Genomic DNA, 27,403 nt, shown 5'->3' with positions numbered 1-27,403 from the left:
GCGTACCACTTTAGCGAATATTTTCGAACTTTTGTGGGGGAGGTACCGGAAGGAGTGGACCTATAAGCATCACCTTCGAATTTCATTTAATATTCGAACGCAGTATTGGGTTCAAGCCTTCCAGCCACTACATATGGTGCCATAGGGGTATTTTTATAAATTCCGGGCTGTTTTCTCAAGAAGTATGGACTTGCCCCTGAAAAAACTTTTACTGCCGTAATTGAGGCAGCGAATGCAAATTGCTTCAACAAAAATCAAAGTGATTCGAGAGCAGGTCCTAAAGTGAATTTATCCAAAATGTTCGGGTATCTCCCACACACCCGAAGGAGTGGACAAATATAGTCCATATTCGAACCTGATATAGATCTGGAAAATATTTTAGGATGTGTAAAGTATGGACCAAATCGGCTACTCCCATCAAGAGTTATTGTGCGCACAGTTTTTCTGAACATTTGTTAAATTTTGTGGAGGTGGTACCTGATGGAGTGGACCGATATGGCTTATCTTCGAACTTAAACTATGTTTGGACAAAATATTACGAAGACCAAATTTTGAACCTAATCGGAAGATCCGTTCGAGAGTTATCTTGCGCTCCAACCATTACACACGGTGTCATGAGGCTTTTTTGTACCTTTCAGGCTAGGAAGTATGGACTTGCCCCTGATGAAACTTATACCGTTATATGGGGGCAGTGAATACAAGTTGCTACAACAAAAATCAAAGCGATTCGTGAACAGGTCCTAAACTGAACTTATCCGAAATTTGTGTGGGAGGTACCCGAAGGAGTGGACCGATTGAGTCCATATTGGAACCTCATTTAAGTCTGGTAGAAATTTCGCGATGTGCAAAGTATGGACCAAATCGGTTACTTCCTTCAAGAGTTATCGTGCGCACAAATTTTCCGAACATTTTCGAACTTTTGTGGGGGAGGTACCGGAAGGAGTGGACCGATATAACCCATCTTCGAACTTAAACTAAGTTTGGACGAAATATTACGAAAGCCAAATTTTGGACCGAATCGGTTGATCCGTTCGAGAGTTATCGTGCGCTCCAGCCATCCAGACAGACGGACGGACATGGCAAAATCAATTCCAAATTGTCTGAAACACATTTCGTCCAAACATACTTGGGGTCTAAAACCATTATTTCGATGAGGCACATTTTGCCCGTATGAAAGTAAATTAATATCATTATTATTAATATTATTTATTAATATAAATATTAATATTATTAATAATAAAATACATATGGATATGATATACTATAAATACAAATTAATATAAATATAAAATTTTGCTTTTCAAAATAGTAGTTAAAAGTTAATACTTTTATTATTTTTATTCCAATTATGTTTATTATTATAATTTTATTATTACTATTTATTACTAGTTTTATTATCATTTTTATGTATATTTTATTTTATATTATTTTTATTAGTTTTTACTATTATTATTTATTTTGTATTTTAAGTTTTTTATTATTATTTGTATTATCATTGTGATTTTTTTATTTTATATTATTTTTAATTATTATTATTAATTATTGATATTATTATTTATTATTTTATAATTTTTTGTTTTATTTTTATTATAATTGTGTTTTACAACTTTTCATTTTATTATTATTGTTTATTATTTTTTTTTTATTTTCTTTGTTATTATTTACTATTATAACTTTTTTTATTTTTCTTTTATTGCTATTATATTTTATTATAACAATAATAAATAATACTTTATAATTTATTGTTATAATAAAATATAATATAAAATATTATTTTTTGTTATTTTTAACATAACCAATTTTATTATTATTATTATTTTATTTATTATTCATTATTATTCGTTTTATTTATTATTACTCGTTTTATTTATTATTATTATTATTATTATTATTATTATTATTATTATTATTATTATTATTATTATTATTTTTGTTTTTATGATTATTTTATTTTTTATTATTATGTGTTATTATCTCTTTACAATGTGTTATCATTTTTTATTTGATATTATTTTATTTCTATTGCTAATTATTATTTTGTATTATTTTTATTGTTAATAATAATAATAATAACTATTATTATGCTTTATTATTATCATTTTAATTATTATTGTCATCATTACTCATTTCTCCTCTTTTTGCGCCAAATCTTATATATTTTATAACCTTTTTTATTATCTTTTATTTTATTTTAATTGCTATTATATTATATTTATATTATTGTTATATTTAGTTTTTATATTATTATTTTATTGATTATTTTTTATAATTATATTTATTATTTTACGTTTTTTTGTGCAATTTTTGTTATTTATTACTATTTTTGTTATTATTTTTTGTACTATATTATTTCTATTGTTATTATTATTCTATTATTTTTATTGTTATTATTATTTTATTATTTCTATTTTTATTTTTTAATATTGTTATTATATTATTGCTATTATTTATTATTTGTTATAATTATTGTTTGATATTATTTGTTATCATTACCTTAATAATTAATTTAATTATTATAAAAAATATATTACTATTTTATATTATTGATTTTATTGTTATTTTTATGTATTATTTTTTATAATTTTATTTATTACATTTTTATTATTATTTGTTTTCTTCTTTTTGCGTAAAATTTTATTATTATTTATCATCTTTTTTTATTATTTAATTTTATTTTATTATTTTTGTTGTTATTACTATATTTATTCATTATTGTTTTAGTTATTATTATAAATATTATTTGTTATTTATTTTTCTTATTTCTTTATTATTATTTTTTGTTACTACTTTAATTTCTATTAATTAACTATTATTATTATTATTATTATTATTAGAAAATTAAGATTTTTGTTATTAATTTTAATATTATTTTATTTATTGATTTTTACCACTTTTTTATTAATATTCGTGTTTCTTCTTTTTTGCGCCAAATCTTCCACTGTTCTAAGTTTATATTTATGCCATTATATCTGCATGAGCTAGCTGACCGACCGTTGTTTTAATACCAACATGATTTATGATGTTTAATTTCATATAATTTAAGAGGATTTTTCTTCAACAATTTTTAACCACTTATTTCAAAATGTTTTTTGACGTTTTCTTTTGAAATTATTTATTATTTCTATTTAATTGAAGAAGCAGAAATAAATGTGCGATATTAAGATTTATAACCCAAAATACATATTCCACAAGAGAGAAACACAAAATTGAAAATAAAAAGAACAAAAATGTAAAGAAGTTGTACAAAGGCGTTGTCTAAATTCCTCTGCCCTGCCGCCAATGGAAACAAATTATATTTTCTTTATATCCCAAAACAACACATGAAGAACATAAGTAGTGTTTCTTGGTCATTTCCTATTTTTCTTCAACATTATACTGTATTTTCTTAATGTTAAATATTAGTTCCGTTCCATTTTGCCTTGGCGTGCCTTCTTCTTCGCCCCTCAAACACTTTACGGTTTCTTTTGGCTTTTTGCGAAATTGATTAATGAACTGTTTTCATGGTGGAACACTACAAACAACGAACGGGTGAGTTGAAGTTTTATTTATTTTTCTTCATTTTATGAAATTTTTGTGGGTTTCCTTAGCTAAAATGGATGATTTCATAGCGTATGGTGGTGGTGTGGATAATGGTGATGATGATGATGGCCACATAGAGTAGTTCATGTTATGTCTGACTCAGGGAGTGGTCTTGGGTTTTTTTATTTCGAATTTTACCATTTATAGCTTCTTTATTGCTGGCGCACACACAACACATGACGATAATGATGATGATGGTGGTGTTTCCACCAATACAACCACTACTTCTAGTTATTTGTTTGTGTGGCCATAATAATAATATAGCTTTTGCTGCACTTTACTATTTGCTGGTAAAGCTCCCTAACTCCCGCCGCCGTCTATTCCATTCACCATCATTATTTGTCCATCAGCAGTCAGCCTCCCCACCAAGTCCAATCACTTTATTTTTCAATTTCTTCTTTTGTTTTTAATTTTAAACTTTCTACCCATATATCTTCTTCATTTTCCTTTGAAAGTATAGAAGAAATAATTTCATATGTGTATATCGTAAATTTTACGATATCATCAAAATAAAGATGTTGGTTGGCATTTTTACTCTGGTATGTACTGTCTGTCTGTGCATGTGGTCAGGGCCAATTTTGCTTTTGGAATTGTTGAGGAAAATTTTTTTTTTGTTTGCTGGTACCATCTTCTAAAAAAACAAGGATTATTATAGAATATTATATTTAAATATATTTTTTATTATAATTATTATTTATTTTTATTTTTTATTATTTTTAACATATATATTTTTAATTATGTTATAATTTTTTAATTATTAAAATTTGTTATAATTATTTTTGTTTTTTATCATTATTCCTTATTATTATTTTATTTCTATTGTTATAATTATTACATTTTATTATTTTAGTTTTATTATTATAATTATGACTTTTTTATTTTATAAATATTTTTCTTATTATTTTTCAATACTATTTTTATTTTTTATTATGTTATTACTATTATTTTTATTTTATTATTTAATTTATTATAATATTTATTTTTTATATTTTTATTATTATTTTTTAAGATATTTTATTATTTTTTAACATTGTTCATTTTATTTTTTTATTATTATTTTTATTATTATTAAATTTTATTATTTTCTTATTTTATCATTTTTATTTTTTCATCATTATAATTATTTATTATTTTTAATTTTAACAATATTCTTGTCATTATTTTATTTTTATTATTATAATCATTACATATTATTATTTTATAAATATTTTTTCTTATTATTTTTATTACTATTTTTATTTGTTATTATTATGATTATTTATTTTTATTATAACATTAATAGTAACGTTATTTATTGTTATTATTTTTATTTTATTTTTTATAATTTTTATTTTTTATTATTATGTTTTATGATATTATTTGTATCATTATTTCTTTTATTGTAATTATTTTTATTTTTGTATTATTATAACTATTTATTACTATTTTTAATTTTTAACATTATTTTTCATTATCATTTTATTTTTATTGTTATAATTATTACATATTATTATTTTTATTATTTTATTATAGTTCTTTTTTTATTGCTATATTCATAATATTTTTTAATTTATTATTATTTTTATTTTGTATTTTTTGTTATTAAATTTTATTATTTTATAATTTTTCTTTTTATTATTAGAATTATAAAAATAATTTTTTTTTATTTTATTATTTTAATTTTTTCATTATAATTACTTATTATTATCTTTAATTTTTAACATTATTTTTTTTTCATTACTTTTTTTTTAATATTACAATTATTACATATTATTATTTTATAAATATTTTTTCTTGTTATTTTTCTTTTTTATATTTGTATTTGTATTATTTTTTATTAATATTTTTTTTATTTATATGATTATTTACTTTTTATTATAACATTAATAGTAAGGTTATTCTATTGTTATTATTTTTATTTTATTATTATTTTTTTATAATGTTTATTTTATTATTATTATTATCATTATCATTATTATTATCATTATTATTATCATTATTATTATTATTATTATCATTATTATTATTATTATTATTATTATTATTATTATTATTATTATTATTATTATTATTATTATTATTATTATTATTATTATTATTATTATTATTATTATTGTTATTATTATTATTATTATTATTATTATTATTATTATTATTATTATTATTATTATTATTATTATTATTATTATTATTTATTATTATTCTTTTATTATTATTATTTATTATTATTCTTTTATTATTATATTTATTTATTATTCTTTTATTATTATATTTATTTATTATTCTTTTATTATTATATTTATTTATTATTCTTTTATTATTATATTCATTTATTATTCTTTTATTATTATATTTATTTATTATTCTTTTATTATTATTATTATTATTCTTTTATTATTATTATTATTATATTATTATTATTATTATTATTATTATTATTATTATTATTATTATTATTATTATTATTATTATTATTATTTATTATTATTCTTTTATTATTATTATTATTTATTATTATTCTTTTATTATTATTATTATTTATTATTATTCTTTTATTATTATATTTATTTATTATTCTTTTATTATTATTATTATTATTATTATTTATTATTATTCTTTTATTATTATTATTATTTATTATTATTCTTTTATTATTATATTTATTTATTATTCTTTTATTATTATATTTATTTATTATTCTTTTATTATTATATTTATTTATTATTCTTTTATTATTATATTTATTTATTATATTTATTTATTATTCTTTTATTATTATATTTATTTTTTTTATTTTATTATATATTTTTTATTTATTATTATTTTTATTTTTGCATTATTATCATTTTTTATTTGATTGCTTAAGCTGGAGTATTCCCCCAATGGCTTAACTTCATTTTAAATTTTTTTATTATTATTTTTAATTTTTAACATTATTCTATTCATTATTATTTTATTTTATTGTTATAATTATTACATAATATTATTTTTAATATTTTATTATTGTTCTTTTTTGCTATTTTTATATTATTTTTTTAGTTTATTTTATATATTATCACTTTTATTTTTTATTATTATTAAATTTTATTATTTTAACATTATACTTTCCATTACTTCATTATTTTTTCATTATTATAATGATTTATTATTATCTTTAATTTTTAACATTATTCTTTTCATTATTTTATTTCTATTATTATAATTATTACATATTATTATTTTATAAATATTTTTTCTTGTTGTTTTTCTTTTTTATTGCTATTTTTTATATTTATATTTGTTTTATTATTTGTTATTACTATTTCTATTTTTTTATTTTTATGATTATTTTTATTATAACATTAATAGTAACGTTATTTTATTATTATTCTTATTTTATTATTGTTATTTTTATTTTATTTTTTTTATAATTTATATTTTTTATAATTTTTATTTTTTTATTATTATGTTTTATGATATTATTTTTATCATGAGTTCTTTTATTATTATATTTTTTTTTTACTTTAGTATTTTTATTTTTGCATTATTATAATTTTATTTGTTGTTTTTTTTTGTAATTTTAACATTATTCTTTTCATTATTATTATTTTTTTATTGTTATAATTATTATATTATCATTTTTATTGCTTTATTATTGTTCTTTTTTATTACTATTTTTATATTATTTTTTAATTTATTTTTGTATTATTTTTTGTTACAATTTTTATTTTTTACTGTTTACTAATATTTTTATTATTTATTGTAATATTATAATTTAATTATTACTAATATTATTTTTATTATTTTATCATTATTAATATTATTATTATTTATTATAATTTTTATTTTTATATATTTTTATTTTATATTTCTATTCTATTATTTTATTATTTATCATTATTCTTTTTATAATTATATTTAATTATAATTATTACATATTATTTTTATTTTGTTTTTATAGCTTATATTTTTAATTATATTTGTTTTATTATTTTGCAGATAAGGATAACCTGTGTGATCCGCAATTTAAAGAGTATTCAGAGCTGTCGGAACTCTGTCCTGAGAACTGCAACAGGATGCCTCCCCTCTTCATTACTCAAGTGAACAATTCATATATGAGGAATATTCATCAAATTCGTCAGCATAGGAATACGACGTCTTTGAGGTGTGGGCCCCATCGTGGTGCAATGTTATGCACGTCCACCTTGTGTACTGAAAGCCCAGGTTTGTTTCCCAGGCCAGAGGTGACAAAAATACCCCTCATCCATGTCATGTAAAACTTCTAAGACGCGCCGTTCGGACTTGGCTATAAAAGTAGGTCTAATTTTACCCGCTCTGGGGTGTTTGTGGGAAGTTATCCTAATAATCATATGTTGGAGAGTACCTCTTGGCGTGTTAGATTTATACATTTTTATATAAAGTAACACGTGGCTGTCACCTGAGTAAGCTATACGAAAAGAAATTCCTCATGACCATCATGGATGACAAGTTATGGTGGGTACAACATGGTTTGGGTGGGTTTTAAAGATAAGCCAACATTCCTAATGATTTACCGACAAAATTTGCATAGAAAGTTATTCCCCAAACTGCATTTCATTTTCTGTTAGTCATATATGCAAAAACATCTATATAAATTCAATTAGAATAAGAGCAAAAAATAACAATAATCATCACAACACAACAAAGTGGAAGGATGAAGGAGATGATAAAATAAAAAAAGAAATGAAAAGTTAAAGACGACAAAACAAATGGAATTTCATTCTTTCGTACATAATGTATGAATTTCCATTATCACGACGACTTTAAGGATATTGACCTTGTCGATTGTTTGTTACATAGAGGAGGTGGGAGGATTCTTTCCGTTTTGTTTAGAGGGTGGCTTGTGTGGTGCATAAGTCTTGCAATGCTCACCAATAGATAACGAGGTAGAGTATGGAGGACCGCATTGTTGATATCTTTTACAGTGTCATTTGCAAATGTACAGATGACAATACATGCGGGTAAATACATATCTTCACATACATAAGTACATACATACATATATATGTATGTAGATAAATATATACGTTCTTATTGTAGATTATATACCAAAACAAAGGAAATGAAAATCACTTATGGCAATGACAGCACAGAGCAAGCTAAAGTAGAGAAAGAAGCCAAACCTAAGCAGAAGGGGCACGCACAGAAATACATACGTACACCCACAACAACAGCTACTACTGGAGAGTTATCCAAGCAAAGTAAACAAAATGACACACAAAGAAGGGGGAAAGATTCTCCTTTTCCCTCCCCCACAAGAAGACAAGTAAACATATGGAGGAAAGTGCAATAGAGGAGTCTACACCATAATCACCATGCCAAAGAAGAAAAACAAAAATAAATGTGGGTTGTGTAAAGGCAAACAGCAAAACACAACACATGAAATGAAAATGGAAGCCGAGGAGACACAGTAACTAAAGCAGCAGCGGCAGACAGCCATATTTGTCATTACTTTTTCATGGAACGCAATTTTTTTTACAAAAACAGCAACAACAAAAATACTATACTGGAGCATATACAAAGTTATGCGGCATTATCTCCCTGCTGTTCTGCAGTTTTTCTGATATCCTGAACAAATGTTTGGTAGTCACAGCAGAAGAAGAGTCAGACTTCCCAATGAGCACAAAAAAAGCAACATATTGTACCATATTTGTTGGAGAGTTGTTGTTTAATGATGATAGCTTCGAGGCTATGGAGAAGTTTGTTAGTAAACACCACTTGTACACCGTCATCATCATCACAACTACTACCACATTCAACATCCTTTCGAGTCCTTGTTATTTAGTAGTTGTTGTTTTTGTTGTTGGGTTTTACTTGTTTGCTAACTTTCTATGTCTGTTGCTGAAATGTTTGCTCGGTGGTGCTTACATAGTTATGTACTCGAAAGTATATACACAGAGACATTTGGGGGAGCGGATTGGATAAGGAGTTTTTTGTATCAAGTTTCCCTTAGTGCCAAAGATAAATAATGGATTGAACAATGAAAAGTAAGGAGTTATGGATGGAGTAGTTGTGCTGTCTGTAGAGTCATATATTATACGAAAATAAATAATGGGGGAAAAAGTTGATATTTGCTCTTTTCGTTACGCTTTATTGTTGACTTTAATAAAAAAGCAGCTGGGATGCATGGCATAGCAGGAACATCTACACGAAATAAAATCACTTTAATGTATTGAATGTAAATTATGTATTTACATAATTTTGAAAAATTTCATTTGTAATTCAAAATATTTCATTTAAAATTCGCAACATATCATTGGTAATTCGAGATATTTCACTTGAAGTTTGAATTATTACGTTATGAATACGACATGATTTTTATCTTAAAAATATACAGTAATCTTAATCTCTTTCCAATAATAATTTGAATAATTATTTGAAATTTTAATTGTTATTTCAAAATCAATTTAGACCAAGGCATATCGACCAGTTAGTGGCATCGAAATAATTATAATACATTATTTCAACATTTTCTTTATTCTGTTGGGGAACTTACAGCAAAAATATTTTTTTTTATAAAGGGATTTGACACTTCACATTCGAACAGCTGCTGGGATACCACTACCTTGGTAATTGTGCCATGATTTAGACATTCATTTAAAACAATTTTTTCTAAAATTAATTCAATCATTTCATATGTAATTCCAATTACTTAATTAGAAATTTGAGTTATTCATATGATCTTTATTTCTTACAAGGACCTCCAGGTATGTCAGGAAGGGGAGAGAGATTTGCAAAGGTACAATAAAAAGCAGCAACAAGCTTATCCGATATGATTGAATACATTCACCCATGTACCCAAGAAGAACGTCAATTGGCCCGACAAATCGGAATAGTTTTGGCTCAACCAAATTCTGATGGTGCACTTGCCCCAACTTCTAGTAGACAGGCAGTGACGACAGCACGCAAACCATCTATTCAGCATGCGTTACAGGTTCGTACGACCCATTGACGACCCTCTTCCACTGCCCAGCCAAACCTACTCAAAAATATCACTGTGATCACAGCCCATGGAGGAAGCAGCAGCAGAAGAAGTATTATTCATAAGACTCTGATGGAATTATTCGAATTTCAAATAAAATATTTCGAATCGCATAATAATAATTGTTCTACAAACATCCCAGACGGGACAAGGGAGATTTCGCTCATATCAATGAGTGCACCCCGATTCATATTAGCTCAATGATATGGGACCTACTGTTTATCGCCGAGTCTGAACGGCGTGTCTTAAGACACCACTTGTAGATAAGTTTTACATGGCTGAACTACTCAGGAAATGTCGCCAAAATTACTGATGGGTATTTTGCCACCGTTGAAAAGTGTTTTGATGTTAGCTGACCGGTGAATCGAACACACGACCTTCAGAGCGTAAGTCATTCAATTTTCAACTAAAATTTCTATAACCTGAAGTCCTAATAAAGGTCTTATAAAGATCATCGGTAGCCAGAAGACCTGGAACAGGTTTCCTATATCCAGAAGACCTTATAAAGGTTTTCTATAGAAAAGGGCAATATAAAGATATTCTACATAAAGATATTCTATAGACATAGGATCTCCTCATTAAGGACTTTCATAGGCAAAATATCTTATAAAGGTTTTCTATAGGCCCAAGATCATATAAATGTCTTCTATAGCCATAACACCTTGTAAAGATAAAACCCCCTTATAAAGGGTCTTCTGTAGGACCGTTAAGTAGGTCTTCTATATATAGAATTTTTATAATGGTATTATATAGGTTGAATACACCTTATACATTTCTGCTATAAGAGGAGACCTTCTAAAAATTTCTTCGACAGACAGAAGACCCCTTACAAATTTTTTTCTCTAGGGAAAATACCCCTTTTAAAGGGCTTCTATGGCCAGAAGACCCATTAAAAAGGTATTTAAAAGGTAGAAGACCCCTTCTAAATATTTTCTGTATGCAGAAGACCCCTTAAAAAAGTCTTCTGCAGATAGAAAACACCTTATAAAAGTATTCAACAGGCAGAAGGACCCTTCTAAATACCGTTTGTACAGGTTTTCTTCACTACATAAGTCTTCTATAAGCAGAAATACCCCTTGGAAATGTCTTCTATGTGAGGAAGAAGGTCTCATGAAGGTCTTTTGTAGGCAATAGCCCGTCCCTCATATAAATGTCTTTTATATGCATATGACCCCTTATAAAAGCCTTCTACAGGCAGAAGACGCTTTATATATTTATTCTATAGGCAAGAGACCCCTTATAATCGTCTTCTGTAGACAGACGTCTTCTTATATACATGGTATTCTTTAGGCAGAATACCCCTTCAAAAGGTCTTTTAAGGGCGGAATACTTTTTACGGAAATCTTCTTTAGGCAGAAGACCCCTTGTCCTATAGGGCCGTTATGTAGTTCTTCTGTATATAGAAGTGCTTATAAAGGTATTCTGTAGGCAAAATACACCTTAAACATTTCTTCTATATCCCCCTGAAAATTTCTTCTATATACAGAATAACCCCTACAAATTTTTCCTATATGGAACAGAATTCTTCCTTATAAAGGTCTTCTATAGGCACGGGTGCCACCGTGGTGCAATGGTATGCACACGCGCCTTGCACGCTAAAGGTCGCGGGTTCGATTCCCCGGCCAGGCAACATCAAATTTTCAACGGTGGCAAAATACCCCTCAGTAATGTTGGCGACATTTCCTGAGTATTTCAGGTATGTAAATCTTCTCTACAAGTGGTGTCGTAAGAAACGCCGTTCGAACTCGGCGATAAACTGTAGGTCCCATATCATTGAGCTAATATGAATTGGGGTGTACTTATTGGTATGCGTAAAGTCTCCCTTGTTCCGACTGGGATGTTTGCGGAACCATTATTATTATAGGCAGAATACCCTTATAAAGCAATTAGTCTATAAACAGAATATCCCTTATGAAAATCTGCAGGCAGAAGACATCTTATAAAAGTCCTCTATAGACAAAGATCCCATATAAAGGCCTTCTGCAAGCAGAAGACGCTTTATAGATTTATTCTATAAGCAAGAGACCACTTATAATCGTCTTATGTAGACAGACGTCTTCCTATATATGCATTCCTACGGCAGAATACCCCTGACAAAGGTCTTTTAAGGGCGGAATACTTATTATGCAAATCTTCTTTAGGCAGAGGAACCTTGTAATGGTATTCGGTAAATAGAAAAGCCATTATAAAGGTATTATATCGCCAGAAGATCCTTTATATAACCTGAAGACCTTATAAAGGTCTCTTCTTTCTTTCATAGTTATTCTATGGCCACTAGACTTTGAATAATAAGCTAAAAAAACTTCTATTTTCAGAACAGTTGAGGTGATTTTAATTTCAACAAACTTCATACACAGAAAAAAAAAAATCCGGCGATAAAAAAAATTATCATATTGACTAAATTCGATAAAATTATTTAATCACAAAGTAAAAATACAACTGATAAAATATTTCACATATTGAGAATGTAGAATATTTTGACAAATATTTTTGTCAATATGTGAAATATTTTATCAGTTGTATTTTTTTACTTTTAAATTTTTGAATGAATCTTTGAATTTTTTTTATCAAATGGCTAACATTTTTTTCTGTCCATTTTTATTTTATTGTATTTCGCTCTGTGCTAGATTTGATCATGCGAATTTCTGATTTATAGTCGAACACACCACACACTATGCCACTCGTACGAACATTAAGGGTTGTTTAAACGCTTACATGTGCACCACCATCTGTTTTTTTTTTTTATTTTGTCAGATAGCGTTGAACAAACAACCCTAGGATTTGTAGTCGGACACACACGCTCTGTGCCACCGTACTCGTAACTTAGTAAGGAGTAATATAATTAGTTATGTTTGTTTACATTAATTTGTAATGGGTTACATACTGACTAACGTATCCGAATTTTTGCTGGGTGTATGCTGTTAGAGATTAGCGGGGGCCGTATAAGTATGTACTTGAACGCGAGTTTTTGAACACGAAAAATCGTGCTAAAAACGTGTCATTCGAGCTTCGTGCGTATCTCAATCCAGTCATTCATTTTGAATTTTTTATTCATAATTATTAAATCTTTTTTGGCTAAAGTGGACAATACTTTGCCATGGCGCTGATTGGGATGAAATTCCGATTCCGAACCCTATAGCAAAATCCATGAAAAGCAGCATCCGAAACACACTCAGCATACAGAAGTAGATTTTGATTTGTATGTAGGCCAGTTTAGAACACAAAAAAATGTGGTGAGATCGTGTCAGTCGGTCTTCGCGCTATTTCTAGCTATTTATTTCAAATTTTAATATTTTTTGCATGGAGGGGGAAATACTTTGCCATTGCGGTGATTGTAAGGATACATTGATATCGTGTTTGTTTCAATTTCACCTCCACGCAAAGTAATGTAAACCGCGTGACACGAAATATTGCACAAGCAACGTTACACCCCTGGTTCTGGTTGTGGTCGAAGTTTTTTTGAAACACTTTTTACGATCTTGTCATTTGTACTTGTCTACACATGGAGTTAAACACCCGCGTGACACGAAACGTGAGAGGCCTCGTGTCGCTCCTCAAGTTGTGATGGATTTTTTGAAAAGCTAAACTACGAACTTAGCTCAAAATTTGGATTTAAATTCAATTTTTTGTTTGTAGAATACTCTTTCAAAGACATGATATATGACAATAATAGAAGTATTAATATTAATTAAAGACGATTTTTAATAATATGAACAAAAAAATGTCCAAATGTCATTGACATATGTATGTGAAAACGATATGGGATTTAAAAACAAAATATTACATACGTTGAAGATTATATATAGAAAATTTTAAACATATTATTCTTCGATATGGATGTGTATGCGTGGGAAAAAAGAGAGATTATCTTTCGATTTAATGAAAACAGATTAAAATTGCTTTTACAATGAACGACAAGTAAAACAGGACGATGATGGTAGGTGGACATCCCACAAAAAACATTTTCAATAGAAGAAAATAAAAATAAGAAAAAATCGAAAACAAAAACTCTTTAAAAATACTTTCTCATTTGAAATTGAAAAAAAAAAAAAAATTGTGCTTTAAAGGGTAAAAACATCCTACACCCTATTACCTTTAATGTAAAGGATTAATCCTGCTGTCTCATTGTAGTGGGAGAAGAGAAAATTAAATGCCAACATGGGGAGGCAGTCAGGTTTTCTTCCTCCGCACATTGTGGCCTTTCATTCGTAAGGCATTGTGTTTAGAGAACAGAGATAATGCTGACTGCAAAAGATTTCTTCGAAATCACAAAAGCCCACAATTACAGCAGTCATGCGCAGTAATGTTTGGAGATTTTTTTGTAAAAGGGGTGGTGGTGGAAACCAAAGTACATTTTAACCACTTTAAATTGGATTTCCCATTTGGTAAAGATTTAATAGCTTAATGAAATTTAAGTAGCAAAACATGCCGACAAATGAATATTCAATTCTCAGGCGGGGGTTTTAAGGAGGAAGAGACATAATATATAAGGTGAGGTATATATAGAAAAGCATTTTTAGAAGGAAAATTTAAAGAACTAACTAATTAGCCATATTTAATATGTTTTGCTTTAAACAGAAAAGCGGAACATAGAATCTATAAGAACCCTATCTTCTTCTCTTTGGAAAAGACCTTTTAGGGCAACGAATAGGAATTTCCTTTTGCCTTAAATTTTTTAAAATTAAAGTTTGAGAGATTTTAGCCTTTGGTCGTATAGGACAATTTGAAGGGATACTAATATTAAGAGGAAACGAATAATATAATAACCTAAAAATAGTAAAATATAAGGCGCCCGATTGTGGTCATGAGTAAGATGTACCAAATATTAAGGTTCTCTGCCCAAAATTGGAAATATTTGATTACCTTTGTAATTTATTGACAAATTCTCAAAATACTAACAGAGACTTAGAGATGCCAAATAATTAGCACCCGAGCAGGGTCTTGGGAGAGTGTTTTCGAATTGGAATAGATGGTTGGAGTACACATAGTATAAAGAAGACCCCTTATAAAGGTTTTCTATTGATCTTCTATAGCCAAACGTCATTATGAGGCTCTGTAAACAGAACACCTCATGAATTTGTTCTTTATACAAAAGGTATTCTACAACCGGAAGACTTCCAATAAACGCCTTCTATAGGAAGTAGTCCCTCTTATATAAAGGCCTTTTATAGGCAGTAGATCCCTGTAAAGATCTTCAATACAAAAAAGTCCCAACTAAATATGTCATATATGCAGAAGACCCCCTCCTTTAGATGCCTTCTATATTCCAAAGACCCCAATATATGGTTTTTATAGGCAGAAGACAGAATATCCCTTAGGGGACACGAAGCTCGTAAGACACGTTCTTACCACGATTTTTCGTGTTCAAAAACTCGCGTTCTTTCTATACAAGGCCTATATCCATCGTTATACAGTAGCTAATGTGTGCAATATTGGGGATTTCCATTACGATATTTACTTTTTGAGTCCGCACCATCAAAAATGCAGTGAAATTAAGTCTCTACATTGTCTGTGTGGGCAGATATGGAATGTTTTTATTTCGGGTCATATGACATTGATAGCTGATATAAACCAGGGTTTCGGAGTCGAGGTATTTTTGGCTCGACTCCGACTCCGACTCCAGACGAGATTTTTTCACGACTCCGGCTCCGACTCCGACTCCGGGTCGACTCCGAGAGTAAAATCCTATACCACTAAAAATTAATAAAATTTGCACAAATTGTTAACTTTTTCCTATATTTTGACCTATATAGGCTAATGTGTTATTTTTCCTTACATATTCATTAGAAAGGACATTCGTTCGCATACATTCGAAGATATCAATATTGTTTCTGCCGAAACTTACATTAAAAATAGCAAAGTTAGAACGTTTTTGTCGGTTTTCCTTTTTTGCACGAGTATATTCTGGACGGAATTCTTCCGCGTGGGAAATCGTTAAGCTTTCAAAATAAGTGAAAATGAAGGAGCTATACAGATCATAAGGACTACATGCAGAACAATTTTAGGCAATTCATGACCAAGTTTCAAACAGGATGTAAGCCAACATTTTAGTGTGCTTAGCCTCAAAAGGAGACCCCAGTTGTAAAGCTCAATAACAGCCATTTTTCTTGATTTTTTCCGAGAAAATTACGTAACTTTTTGGCAGTTTTGTTTTCTTCATCTGAAAGAGAAAAATATTAAGAAGTTTTGAGGCCGTCTACGAAACCCTGCTTTTATTAAAGCATTGCGGGTGCCAACTTTAGCTCGAAAACGAATAAACCAATTGTCATATATTTTTGTGGCCGATTTCGAGAAAAACACAGTTTATGCTGCAAACAAAATAAAATAAATTGTTCCAATCCAACGCTCACACTAAGGCAATATTGTTCCGATCGACTTAAAAATTTTACTACCTATTCTATGATATTTATACATTCTACTTTTTTCTGAAATTTATACACATTTTAACATTGGTGTGGAAATATTTGAGATATAGTGTGTATTCTACCCAGCACGTAGGCAGATGGAAGTTTTCGGGAACTGAAAAATTAGCACACGATGAGATTTCGTGCATGAAAATATTCTACAAAAATGTTGCTAGGAAAATTTTATGTAAGGTCGGTCCACTAGGACAAGAAATCGATATTGCCATGTTTTCACTTCTTTATCACTTTTACCCGATCTTTTCTCATGAAAACTATGATAACATATTTCATTGAATTTCGTATGTGATTGTGTAGAAAACTCGGATACACATGAACTATATATCTGTTCCTGGCGGACAGATTCGGTTATTTGAATGTCTACATCTAAAGCCCTCATCGAGTATATAGAAAGAAAGGTTCCTTACTGAAAACATGTCATCTAAAAATGATGAAACAATGTCAATGAAAAAAAATCATTATGTCATAAGTCAGAAATTTCAGCTATGGGATCTTTTGGATTTCTCAATTAGGGCTTTCAGAAATTTCAGCTATGGGATCCTTTGTGGTTCTCAATTGGGGCTTTCATTCCGAAAAGGAATTTTTTCCACCCCTAGATCTTGAATTCCATTTTGTGCCACAGGGTATTCAGTAAGATTTCCCATAGAGACCACACTGTCTTTAATAGAAGACAAGGATGACTTCTCATAAAAAACTGGATGAGAATACCAATAGACCTTTGCGAGAAGAGCAGTAAGACTTCTGACGAACGAGGTTACAGGTCTAATCTTAATTCGATTGTCACAGAGCATTATTTTTTTAAAAAATTTAATCTAATTAAATTTAAAGAATCAATTGGATCAACAAAATAGGGATGAATAGACTACACTTCAGAGGATAGTAAATATCCTGTGAATCGTCCCTTAACTTAGTATAATATACCGTCTGCATATAAATATGTTTTCTTATACATTTCTTTTAAAATAAAAAATGTTTTTTTAAAAAAATGTTCTTGTTCCAAATTTTATGTTATACTTCTATAAAAATTTTGCCCGGAGTCGAGTTATTTTTTTCGACTCAGACTCCGACTCCGACTCCAGCAAAATTGCTCGACTCGTAGACTCCGACTCCGACTCCGAAACCCTGGTATAAACACCCCTTTACATAGGCCTTGTATAGAAAGAACGCGAGTTTTTGAAAACTAAAAATCGTGGTAAGAACGTGTCGTTCGAGCTTCGAGCGTGTCTCAATCCAGTCATTAATTTTAAATTTTATTTATATATTATTAAATCTTTTTTTGAATAAAGTGGACAATACTTTGCCATTGCGCTGATTGGGATGAGATTCCGATTCCGAAAATTTGTATATAGGTCAGTTTAGAACACAAAAACATGTGTTAAGATCGTGTCATTCGTGCTTCGTGCTATTTCTAGCTATTTATTTAAAATGTTTATATTTTTGGCATGGAGGGGGTAATACTTTGCCATTGCGGTGATTGTAAAGATACATTGGTATCGGGCTGGTTTCAATTTCACCTCCACGCAAAGTAATGTAACCCGCGTGACACGAAATATTGCACGAGAAACGTTACTCCTCTGGTTCTGGTTGTAATCGAAGTTTTTTGTAAACACTTTGTATGATCTTGTCATTCGTGCTTGTCTTCACGTGGAATTAAACAACCGCGTGACACGAAACATGTGAGGGCTCGTGTCACGGTTAAGTTGTGAGGGGGGTTTGTTACGCCAGTATACACTGTGCAACACTGGAAATGCAAACAAGTTATAATGGGCATTTTCTGAAAGTACATATTGAGATTACAAAAACCTTAATTGGATTTTGTGTTCTTAGATCGTGTTTAGATTTTATGGCCTCATCTAAACCGACCTAAAATGAGCCTTTTTTCCAGTGATCGGACCTTTATATCCGAAACTAATAAGAATTTTGCTTTGCAGTCTTCAGCAATATTGTAGACCTAAAGTAGTAGAACTTATGTGTCAAACAGATGAACTAGGAAAAGCTGCATCTAGTGCATCAAACTACTTAAAAAATAAAAAAGTTTACATAATTTCTGAAATTCTATTCAGTACAACTAAACTGTTGGGAGTTGAAACAAGTAACCATTCTAAAAATTGTCCAAATAATGTGACCATCTATTCTTCAGAACATTCTGAAACTTCAAAATGGTTATTTAGCGTTGTTTAAGGGGTATTTCATAACATACCTTTTACAAAACTTATTTCAAACAATGTTCACACAGGCTGTTAATTCTCATGTTGGGGATTTCAATGAATCAATGAAATATTTACCAAATTGTTGTTGAAACATTTACTATAAACAAGGCGATAGAGGCATTTTACAACAATATAATGTTCTGAAGAGTTGTGTATTACATTCCAGAAAATATTTTCCCAAAAGGTAACATTAACAAGAATTTAACAATTTGGGAGATACGCTGCGAAATATACACAAATTATAGAAGTTTTAGATTTATTATAAAATTTGAGGCAATAAATGCAGTCTTTCGAGTTCACTATTCCTCCAAATATTTTCTTCTTGCTCTTGTCTACAAGTTTGCTGCAGATGTCAAAACAAGATTCGTATTTGTTTCAGAGATACAGCCACGATTTGTTTTAAAAATTCCATATTTAACCATGCTTAGATGAGGCCATAAAAACCGAACCCGATCTAAGAAAACAAAACCCAAATATGGTTTATGCCCATTGGTCCTCTACTTTCATAAAATTCTGGACAGAAGTTGTTTGCACGCGATTGGCTCAAAAATGTTGCACAGTGATATTCAAAGTCTGAGAAGCTACGAATTTGGCTCTAAAGTTTGTTTATAATTCAATTTTTATATAATTTTTGATTGTTTTTATAGGCAGAAGACGTCCTTACATAGGTCTTGTATAGGAAGAAGTACCCGTATTAAGATCTCCTATAGACGGAAGACCCCCCATAAACGTCTTAAATAGACAAAAGGTGCCCATAAGAAGTCAATTATGGAGTAGACCACTATAAATTTACTGTATAGGTAGAAGTCCTTATAAAGATCTTCTATAAGCAGAATACCCTCTGTAAAGTTCTTATTAGGCAGTATACCCCTCAATAAAAGTCTTCTGAAGGCAGAAAATACCTATAATGGTATTTTGTATACAGTAGACAAATAATAAAAGTTTTCTAAATGTAAACGACCCCTTATAAATATCTTCTATATGTAGAAGACACCCTATAAAAGGTAGAAGACCTTATAAAGGTCTTCTATAGGCAGAATACACCTTCTTTATGCAGTAGGCCACGTATAAAAGTTTTCTATAGACAGTAGAATCACTATAAAGGTTTCGTATAGCCAAAAGACTCTTTATGATAGTCTTCTATGGGCAGAAGACCCCTTATAAAAGACTTTCTTATAACAAATAGTCTTCTATAAGCAGGTGCCTCATTTTAAAGTTTTTTAATTGACCTCTATAGGCCCCTTTAAATGTTTTCTATTCCCCTTATAAAAACTTGTATAGGCAGAAGACCCATAATAAATGTATTCTATCGGCGGACGTATCCAACAACAAGCATATCTTAAAAGGGTCTTCTATAGATCAGTAACATAAATGGAATCCGAGTTAAATCATAAATAAATACTCCATTCTTTTTATGGTATATTGGATTAAAATATATAACAATTGCCTCAATCGATAAAGCGATAAAATAACAAATTGTGGTCAGGTAATTGGCGCCCGAGGAGGGTCATGATAATATATATTAATATAATGGCCAGGCCATTGGATGAAATGGTTTTAAAAAAATTCAAATATACAAAAAGGTAACAGGGCGTTGATTTATATTTTATTGGTCAGGCGATTGGCGCCCGAGGAGGGCCATGATAATATATTACTATTATGGTCATGTCATTGTATTAATGGATTTTAGGAAAATTCAAAAGAAATGAAAGCAAGTTAAAAAGATATAGCTTCAAACTATAGCTAATTCGGCCAGAGTATGTAGCTAAAAACGTCAAAATACCGGAAATCGGACGGTACCACTACATGAGGGCTATAAGAAATCGTGGACCTATACTTTTGGTGGAGAATTTTCTTGCTCACTGGAAACCCTAAATGTCAAATTATAGCTAATTCTGGCTGAAAATGTGGCTAAATAGGTCAAAATATTTGAAATCGGGCGGTACCGTTATATGGGGGGCTATACCAAATCGTGGACCGATACAGCCCATTTTCGAACTTGATCTAAGTTCAGACCAAAAACAGAGTATGTAGCTAAAAACGTCAAAATACCGGAAATCGGACGGTACCACTACATGAGGGCTATAAGAAATCGTGGACCTATACTTTTGGTGGAGAATTTTCTTGCTCACTGGAAACCCTAAATGTCAAATTATAGCTAATTCTGGCTGAAAATGTGGCCAAATAGGTCAAAATATTTGAAATAGGGCGGTACCGTTATATGGGGGGCTATACCAAATCGTGGACCGATATATCCCATCTTCGAACTTGATCTAAGTTCAGACCAAAAACACATTCGAAATTTCAGCCGTGTAGCTCAACTCATGTGAAGATAGTGTCATTAGAACAGACGGACTGACTGACAGGGCTAAATCGACTTAGAATTTTACGCTGATCAAATGATTATTTCGATGAGTTACAAACGGAATGACAAACTTAATATACACTCCATATTATGGTGGAGGGTATACTAACATGTTGATTCAGATTTTCTCCCTTATGAAATAATTATTGGAAAATATGTAAATAATAGCTCATTGTTGCATAACACTTTCTATTGCCTAGAATCTTTCCCTAATCAAGAGAAATCGCCTACTGAAAATAGCAACTAAATCTGTATTATATCCTCATTACGCACAGCCATTTGTATCCTCGATGATGACTCCCTTTTCAATTCGAATAACAAATTTATTTGCCATTTTTCTGGAAACATTTTTCAATGAAAGGAAATTAAGTAGGAAAAAATAATGTCAATCGAATAAAAAAACATCCCGATGAAAGAGAGAAGCACAAAAGTAGGATGTCACCACTTCTTCATCATTTTGTTCTTGGCAAACACAAAAAACCTTGATTAAAGGCAAACTTTATCAACAAAAGTAATTTCTAAATAATGAAGGATGAATTCCATGAATTTCCACAAAAGAAGGCAAACGAACGGGAGAAAGCCAACAGCAGGCAGCCTTGACAACATGGAATAAATTACAATCAACAGCTGGTTTTTAGTTGTTAACTCTGTTCTGTTGTATTGGCGATAAAGTGTAGGCGATGGCGATGATGATAATGATGATGGTGATGACATGACGATAACACAACACAAGATGTCAATCATCAGTCCTATACACGCCAGTTAAAAACAAAAAAAAAAGAAAATCACAGGCGTAAATTCTGGGTATTAGTCCAAAGTGTTGGATGCTGATGGAACGTAACAATTGAATGGGGGAAAATCAATAATTCGCCTTAATATACTTTATATAATCATTCATTTGAAAGAATGAATGAAAAAAAAAACTGGAAAATGAATAGGAGGTTCTGAAATGAAAGTGATTGGGCGTCATAATACCACAGAGAGGAAAAGGCATCTGAATGGTGAAAGGGAAATTAAAAAAAGGACCTACAGTGATGAGGTTAACACAAATCTGTAAGGGAAATGAATATTGTATTTTATTTTAATAAAAATGAAAGTGGAATATCTGTAAGCCTGTAGATTTATCAACGGAATTTGTATTACACAAGTGAAGCAGTATTATTTTACTTACTTTGTTTGTTGTTGTGTATAGCAAAAAAACATAAGTATGCAGATGTTGTTGTAAATCAATATAGAAAACGGCAGAACGCTGCCTTTGTTAAATCCAATAGAATGTTTGTACTGTAAAGAAAGAAAAAAAGGGGAAATAGTTATTAAAACAATTGCAAAAAATTAAAATGTCATACAAAAAAATACAAAAAATATTATAAGCTGTGGTAGACTTAACAAAAAAATGTTTGCTTGGTTATTATTTGGTGGCACATATTATTTTGTATGAAATTGAGATTCTTTGTCTTGTATTTTAGTTAGGTGATTGGCGCCCAAGGAGGGGTCATCGATATATATTACTTTTGTGGGCAGGCCGTAGGATTAATGGGATTGGAAGAAAAGGAAAAAATTAATAAAATAAAAAATAATAGAAGGCTGATTTATACTTCTTATGAAAGAATCCTTGAAAAATATTTATATAAATATCTCGCTTTTTAATATCAATTATATTCCCTACAATCCACCCATCCTTAACCCACTAAGCGCCGAGATTTTTTAAGCATTTTTTAATAAATAGCTTTTTTCTCTTAATCGTATAGTTTTCCTGCAATCAGGCCTTCTTTTAAAAGTGCCAAAAACTTTGGAGGGCAATATAGGTGTATCCTTATATGCCAATCCCTTGATTTTTAATATTCGAAAAAATCAGAGTTTTACGTCAATTTTTGCAACCATTTTTTGTGGCGTTTAAACGATCAGTGGCTTTATCTGGGTTAATCAAGTGAAAAAAATCATATTTTCAAAACATTTTTCAATTAAATTAGAATTAGTTGGGAACTTTAATATCGTAATAACATAAATACACCATGTCAATCATATCGGAAAACAATTTACTACATGATTTAACGATATTGGCTGCATATTACCACAGACGATAACGAACAAAAACAAAAAAAATCGTTCGATACTATAAATAACTTGACTAGACATATGAAAAAGTAACTATTTATTTCCAACAAAAATACCAAACTAAAAATTGGAGTACATATAGGAGAATAGCAACAAATTTATATCAAAAACTGATGCGAGACAAAACAAATAATTCTCCATCTTATCTCCCCCTCTTGTCGATGGTAGAGGTTGCCTGCCAAGCCTATCAACAACTACGTCATTGCAAACGCAAACAAAAAAAAATCGAATAGAAAACAAAAATTAGGTCAAATATTTTTGATACGTTCTAGTTTTCTTTGTTTATTTATGAGGTAGAAACTAAACTCCAACAAATCATTCTAATCTGAAATGAAAACGGTACAATATGCGAGGGAAAACAACATATGTATATAAAATTTGTTTGTTCCAAATTTTCTTTTCAAAAAAACAAAAAAAATAAGCATACACGAAGACAAAAGAACCATGTTTCAGTTGACAACTTATTCTCCATGTTGCAGAGTGAAATTAAATTCTGCTGAATAATACTGTTGGTAATAAACCCCAATTTTTCCCAGCTGAATTAAGGCTACATTCAAGAAAATTAGATTATACCATTGAATTCAATTCCTTCCAAGAAAAAAACTCAATTCAGCCGTGCTGAATTGCATGTGCCTACAAGAAAATACACTTGAAGAATGAATATTTGTTAACACAAAAGAAAATTTAGAATATGCCTCAGCTGAATGGAGTTTAAATACAAGAAAACATAGCATATTAGAAATGCAACTTAGTTTTCTGAAAGAAAAACACCAATACCGCTTAGCTGAATTGCTGTTGTACACTAAAAAACGCATTTCAAGTGAGTTCAAACTGTGTTTAGTTTATTTTTCGAAAAGAAAATCCCAATTCAGCTTGGCTGAATTTCATTTGCACGTCATAGGCAGAATTCAGGTTACTTCAAATCATGATTCCAAATGAAAACTCCAAATTCAGCTCAGCTGAATTACATCTACTTACAAGGAAATCTATTATAACATGTTCAATATTGTCTAATGTAAATACCACAATTCAGCTCATTAGAATTTCATATTGTTTTAAGAAAACAACATTTCATCGATAAATTGTGTTTCTCAAAGAAATCATAGAATTCAGCTAAGCTGAATTCAGCTTTCCCGCCATAAAATGCAATACAACAAATTAAAATATGATTATTGGCAGAAATAACGCAATTCAGCTTTGCTGAATTTCATTTACAAGCCATAAACACAATACAAGTTGCTTTAAATTATGATTCCAAATGAAAACTTAAAATTCAGCTCAGCTGAATTGTATTTTCGTGGAAGAAAACCTATTGCAACAGGTAATATATGATTATTTAATGTGAATATCAAAATTCAAATCATTAGAATTCAGTGCATCATGGACAAATGGAGTTTCGAAAAGAAATGTTGATATTAAGCACAGCTGAATTGAGCCTTTGCATAAGGAAATTCATTAAATCAAATTAAAATATGCCTAATACTATGCTTACATTTACGAAATCCACTCGATTTCAACTCTCAATTCCTTTGCGTATACGTCAAATGAAAACTCATCTAAAATCGATTGGATTTCATTTGTCGTTTGAGCAATGGAATTGACAGTTGAAATCGAGTGGATTTCGTAAATGTAAACATAGTATAATGATGGTAAAAACACAATTCAGCTTAGCTGAATTTAATTTGCACGTCAGAAACATAATTAAAATTATTTTAAATTATGATTCCAAATTAAAACTACAAATTCAGCTACGGTGAATTGCATCTACGCAGAAATTAGCTTATTGTAACAAGACAAGCATGGTTTTAAATGCAAATATTGGAATTCATCTAATCTGAATTTCATTTGCTTATGAGTAAATACCATATATCAACAACAAACTGTTTTTACCAGAAAAATCATGATGTTCAGCTCAGCTGAATTGAGCTTCCCCATAAGGAAATGTAATAAATCAAATGAAAATATGCTTAATGATAGAAAAAAACGCAACTCAGCTTAGCTAAATTTTCTCTACACACCATAAACACAATTCAGGTTGCATTAAAAGCTGATTCCAAATGAAAACTCAAAATTCAGCTCAGCTGAATTACATTTACGTACAGGAAAACATATTGTAACAAGTTGAACATTGTTTTTTAATGCAAAAATACGGATTCAGCTCAGCTGTATTGAGCTTCCACACAAGAAATTGTAATGAAACAAATAAAATGCTTTTTAATGAAAGTAAGAATGCAATTCAACCAAGCTGAATTAATTTTTTTTGGTAAGAAAATACATTTTGGTATCGTTACATTTATTTATTGAAGAAATCTTAGAATTCAGCGCAGCTGAATTGGAATTACACACATCAAAATTAATTATATTAAATTAAGTTTAATTTTATGAAACAAAAAAAATCGGAATTCTGCTCAGCTGAATTAGATGTTTTAATGGAAATTTATATTAAGCACAGTAAAATAATGTTTTCAAAGGAAAAACTGTAAATTCAGTTCAGCTGAATTGTATTTTGGTACAAGTAAAAAAATTCAAAGACCTACAGATTTGTTTTCCAAATGAAAAACAGAATTCAGCTCAGCTGAGTTAGATGTTTCACATGAAAAAACATACCGAACACCGTAAAATAATGTTTTCAACGGAAAACTGTAAATTCAGATGGGCTGAATTGTATTTTTATACAAGTAAAATAATTCAAAAAGGCAAAAAAATCATGTTTCCAAAAATATTAAAAATTTAATTTTTTTTAACAATTAAAAAGAATTTAAGGGTAACTTTTCTTAAAAAAAAAAAAAAAACAAAAATTGAGCTCAGCTGAATTGTATTTTTTAACAAGTAAATATACATTTAATGAAATAAAAATTGGTTTCGAAATGAAATATCAAAATTTAACTCAGAAAATTCAAATTCCTTCAAATGCATACATAGAAAATTTCACTTAATCAAATTCCTATAATTCCCCAAATTGTTCACAAAATCTCCTTCCCCACATGGCAACCCCACCATATTTTATTCATCTCTCTCTTTCGCTCTAAAATATTAAGTTTGCAATGCTCTACTGATAATGTGTGGTCGTATTCGTCTTTTTTCTTGTTTCTTTTAGTACAGTTGGGTACCTTTTTGCTGCCATTGATAATTCAAAAAAGAATTTTGTTTATACAAAGAAAAAACGCTTTAATAAAGGGAGGTAGGAGAGAGAGGGACAAGGGGGAGCAGATTGCACCGTCACTCAAAACATACCTAACAAAGTGTTATGCAATTTGTTTTTCAGCAAAAAGGAAAACAAAATAAACAAATAAAATAGAAGATCAACATAGTAGGGTGGGTGGCGGCGGCGGAAGATTTAGAAAACCCAACTATACTTATGTTTAATAAACGATCGCTCACACAGTCAGCCATCACACAATTTTTTTATATAATAATTCACAATGACTTGGTTTTTTGAGTTCATTCGCAATTGGGAAAATGGGGTTAATGTTAAAGTTTCTAGAACTAACTGAACAAGCCGCTTTTAGAGCGGTGATGATATTATTTTATTTGTTTCTTATTTACTTTAATCTTTTACAAATATAGCGTATGTTCTAAATTTGATTTAGACCACTCTAATAAAAAATATAATGCGAAATTAACCTCAATACCTATTTTATAGTTAACATTCCACAAACGATCATAAACACAAAAATGCCAACAATTCTTTTGGAAAACATATATTCAGCTGAGCTGAATTGCAATTATCTCA

General features: G+C 29.3%; 1 protein-coding gene across 1 annotated transcript in view; it reads right to left on the bottom strand.

Annotated features, from left to right (window-relative positions):
* The window catches only part of drn (zinc finger AN1-type doctor no), a 115,854-nt gene that overhangs the window by 69,577 nt on the left and 18,874 nt on the right, over positions 1-27,403 (bottom strand). Inside the window, exon 2 of the mRNA XM_073960875.1 lies at positions 22,727-22,836. The gene's annotated coding sequence lies outside the window, so the exon portion shown is untranslated. The remainder of the gene's footprint in view (positions 1-22,726; positions 22,837-27,403) is intronic.

This window comes from Musca autumnalis, unplaced genomic scaffold, assembly GCF_047663935.1.
Source record: "Musca autumnalis isolate F117 unplaced genomic scaffold, ASM4766393v1 scaffold_1, whole genome shotgun sequence".
Classification (NCBI taxonomy): domain Eukaryota; kingdom Metazoa; phylum Arthropoda; class Insecta; order Diptera; family Muscidae; genus Musca; species Musca autumnalis.
This window is presented reverse-complemented; position numbering and strand designations above follow the sequence as displayed.